The sequence below is a fragment of the Diuraphis noxia genome, unplaced genomic scaffold (assembly GCF_037042655.1).
Source record: "Diuraphis noxia isolate RWA-SAM2 unplaced genomic scaffold, SU_Dnox_SAM2 contig0004, whole genome shotgun sequence".
Classification (NCBI taxonomy): domain Eukaryota; kingdom Metazoa; phylum Arthropoda; class Insecta; order Hemiptera; family Aphididae; genus Diuraphis; species Diuraphis noxia.
The window spans coordinates 66,182,950-66,188,076 of NW_028301714.1; positions in this window are offsets into that span (position 1 = coordinate 66,182,950).

Consider the following 5,127-nt stretch of genomic DNA (forward strand, 5'->3'; position numbering starts at 1 on the left):
CAACGGGGGGACAGCCGCGAGCCGGCTGCGGTGACGATCGGAACACCGAGTGGCGGGGGACGAGACGAAAAAATTTAAGAAACGTTCGGATGACGTCAAAATATCTCTGCACTCAACACAGCAGTCCGCTACAGGACTGCTATTAATAAATACATGAATGTAACTCACACACCGATTGTGTGTGTAGCCGTGTGGGTATTATATTTTACGCCTCGTCTGTGAAACGGTGGTGGCGATCATTTGGGCGCACGTAAGTTGGAAAATAATTGTCTATTGGGAGCTGTATTTTTGATGAAAAATGTCCCTTTGTAACCACATAATATTGTAGGGATTCTATTTATATATCGAACCGTAGTTATAATCATATCAATATTTATTAAAATGTGTTATTATCTATAATTTTTATTTATTCTTGATGTGTTAATAATTTTAGTATCTCTATCTCAAGCATTTAGCTAAATCATGTTGACATGTTTTCATATTATTTTTTTATCCCCTCAAGTAAAAAGTCACTAGTGGGCGACTTCTTAATCACGAAAATCACAATGTATTAGTGTATTACTCGTATTTCTTTTTTCCCATATACTTATTGTGCTATTATTATAATAATTATTTTATTTGTTAATTATTGATTATTATTATCATCAGTATACCTAGATTGTATATTTATTATAAATATATAGGTATATATATTTTAGTTATATATTTTTTTTTTTTTTTTTTTTGAAATACCTAGGAATCGAAATCCGTTTGAAATATAAAATTAAATCGGAAGAGAATGAATTAGATTGGAAACTCAACTGTACGGAAAATATTTTTTTAGGAAGCATATCATTTTGTTGAAACTATAATAATATACTGCACAGTATTTTGTCGGAATCATAGATATCCGCTCAGAAACTTATTTTCACAGAAAATAGTTCGTTGGACATAATATATAACAAATTGGGTTACGCCGTTACGAGCCATACGGCTCCGAATTTTTACGTTCCAACCAATTATTTTCCTACAAAATATATCCCTCCAAACGTTTTTCTCGAGTTTATTTTTATTTTTACCACTCTTGCGTTTGTCGCACATGACGTGACATATTATATTGACGTCGAAATGTCATTCCGATACGCCGATTACTGTATGTCATATAATGTTATAATAATCTATAATAACTTGCAGTATATTTGATGTCTATGAGGCATAGGTGCAAATAGGGGTTGGGGGGACTTAGGAGGTATTGGCACCCCCAATTTTAAAATGACCAACCTCAAATAATGTTCCTATTTATGTATCAAAAACTTCTTCTTTAGAGAAAAAACTAAAGTGAAAAATGCATAGCTTAAGCACCTTTAATTTTTTTATTGAAATTGTACTTATGCAGCATAGGCTATATGCTGTAGGGATTTAAATTTTTACATAATATTTCTTACTGTGTTGACCCGAAAAATTTTTTCCGTTCATCTTATATATTTTAGAAAATCAATTATACTAATTTCTGTAATCGTAATTTTGGTGGAAAATCCTGAGATAAATTGACAAGCGACACGCTGATGCCGTTTTGGCAACATTACATTTGGCCAGAATATAGTTCTTTGTTATAATTCTGAGTAGGATTAATCACCTAATTATTTTATTTTACTTTGTGTATTAACAGTTACTATAAATACCTATTATTTAACATTTATTTGACAGAAGAACATCCCAATTCCAGCCTATTAGTTTTTCAAAATGTTTTCCAGTCAATAAAATAATTAACTCATCCAATCAGACAGAATTAATTATACTATTTATACTGTATACCATTGAAGTGTTTTAATATACTTATTTTTTTATCATTTTTTTTCCATAAAGGTTATAACTTGTTTAATCATATAATATAAATTCTATTCATTTAAATAAAAATCCATCTATAATATTATATTATATTATGTACTTTTGGTGTACGTGCTCCACTGGATACGATTATCTGCAGTACACCGGATACCATCTCTCTTTTTTTCACCCAGTATGTACATCATATAGTGGAAATGTTTGATCAACGTCCTTTGAGCAAATATTTGAATTTTCCGAAAGACGACAGACAACCTAATCTATATTATATTAAACCGCAGGTAGTCGTTCTCGAAATTCTCAAGGGAACAGTCATGGCGTTATTATGGGTATTATAGGTAAGTGTAACGGACAGCGGTATAGGTACAACACTCATATTAAAATACCATTAGATACAACTTTAAGATTAATTAATTAAAATTGCTTTTAACGTTATTAAATAAACAATTAAAATAATGTAATTTAATAATATTAAAAGTTGCTATAAGCATAAAATGATTTTTAAACGTAACAAAAAAATAATATGTACGCTTATAATAATATATAAATCTCAAAAAGATTTCGGCATCTGAATAAATTTTTGCAGATCATGAACCCCAGTGCCCAACTATCATAAAAAATGTGTTATGTTTTTAATGAAATCAAAATGGTCTAAGATATAAAATGATATATTTTTCTAAACTAAGACATAGCACATAGGTGTTAATGGGAGATTAAAAATGTTTATAACATGTACTAAATGACACTGCATAGGTCCCCTTTTTTGACAGTTATATTACCTAACTATTACTTGATAAGTTATAGTGCTATACAATTATGATGTAACTGTAGTTACAACATAATCTGCTAATTAACTTAGATCATATTTTTTAATAGCAGTTATAAATTGATGAAGATTTTGATTATGGCGATTTGAAAGAGTCAAAATTGTAAATATTAAATTTAATTATTTTCAATAATTTAACAAAACAATTTATCAATTCTTAATATAAGTAAAATTGTCTTTCTATAATAATATTATGCTGTATTTTGTGCAGTGTTTGATGCGTAATTCACAGGGGCGCCCATATATAAGTAACATAATTGTGGGGAGGGGGAGTAAAGTAAAAAATCTTTGATAAAACAGTAGTTACTATTTTTTTTTTTTACAATTTATTAAACCATAAAACATTCATATCAACTATTAACTAAAAAAACTAAAAGGGCAGTGATGGTCGGGTGGTACCCCGGCACACCCCTGTGGATGAAAATGACAATACGTGAAAACGTTCCTGTCGTTCCTTATTATTTCGAAAAATAAATAAATTTTGACATTAGACATATTTTATACTTGAAGACATTGTAAATTACATTTTAATGTTCAATTTAATCATAATTTATGGCATTTTAATTATCATCCACAAGTACATTTTGCAATTCCGTTACACCGCGGCGACACGGAGATGTAATAAGAGGTTATGAATAAGTACTGGGTAATGAGATGGGCACTCAAGTATTTTCTATTGAAGATTACAATATTATAATACACGACCAAATACGTACATTATTTTCAACGGCCTTACCTATTTGTTTTAATTAATTGTATATTATCAGTTAGTGTTAATTATATCCCGCGAGTCACCATGTACTTCGCGAGTACCTAAATTAAGTTTACGTGCAACACCACATTAGGCATGGAGTTAAATAGTTAGTCATTAAATTGTACTGTCTTCTACAGTACCAAATCGAAAAAAAAATTTAATTATCAAAAAAAAACCCCATTCAGTGCTCCACATGACACATTTTATACAGTAGAGTGCAGGTACTCACATTTATTACAAAATAACTTACCTAGTTTTTATCTGTTTAAATATACAATTTAAAAAAATATGCATTATGAATATTATATATTTTTAAGCTTAAAGATTTCAACAAGAACTGTATATTATATGAGAAACATTGCATTCAATTTTAAAGATTTATCTATAAAAAGTGAACATTATTACTAACTACACATTATTTGTAAATTTTGGTAGGTAGTTTTAGCGAATATTGTCAAAATTTGAACTTAAAATGCCTTTAAGGAAAAAATGTGCAATATATGTGTTACAGTTAAAGTGTTGACTTCCGTTATTTTATGAAATAACTATAAGTAATACATGAATTGCCTACGAATATTAATTAAAGTATGAAATTATACTCTGACTAGTTTTTCATGGAAAATCTAGTTATTCTATACAATTTTAGTAAAATATACGTTAAAATATATAGAACACATTTAAATTTAAAATATATTATCCTTATCCTCCTTAACTGCTGGCTTCACTTTCTCACCTGAAAAATCACAATGCACAGTGTTCACCCGTAAGCGAAATCAAAACTCTATAAACATAAAAATGGGTGATTACCATTTAATAAATAATAATACAATTAAAATACTCGGCATTACTTTCGACAACAATTGTTCCTGGACCCACCACATCAACACCTTGAAAAAATCAATCTCTCCACGTCTCAATATTATAAAAATGTTATTCCACACATCATGGGGCTCCAAAACTCATGTTCTATTAACAATATACAAGTCACTTATACTTTCTAGACTCGACTACGGAGCCTTCATTTGGACAACGGCACATAAATCAATATTAAAAAAACTTGATACAATCCACAACTCGGATCTTCGTATGTCAATCGGCGCTTACCGTTCAAGTCCAATACCCAGTATCTATAATCTTGCCAATACACATCCTCTAGACATAAGAAGACTCAAATTAACATTGAATCATGAATTAAAATTAGCAAGTACCCTTCCCACTCTTGACTTCAAACCATTATTTCAATTACTGCCACCACTACTCCAGGAGAACAAACTTGATATGTCTAAATTACTCACTATTGCCCCCTCCCTGACATCCCAATGGAAAAATCTCATCGAAGCCAACACTAATCTCTCCATATTCAAAAAAGGCGACACACCCTCTGCTATCTTCAAAAACGAATATTTTCACACAATACAAAATATCACAAGTGAAAAAATGTACACGGATGCTTCCAAAAGCCTAGACGGTGTCGGCGCTGCAGTCATTTGGAATGAAGCGAAATTCTTATATAAACTTCCTAACTCTTGCTCAGTTTTCACAGCCGAATCAATAGCCATTTTAAAAGCACCGAGATAATATCCGATCATCACTTACAAGACACCATTATCTTCACCGACTCCCTTAGTGCGATCAACAATATAAAAAACATATATAATCCTTCAGACATTGGCCTACATATTCAGAACAAAACCTACACCTTACAATACCACAATAACATCAA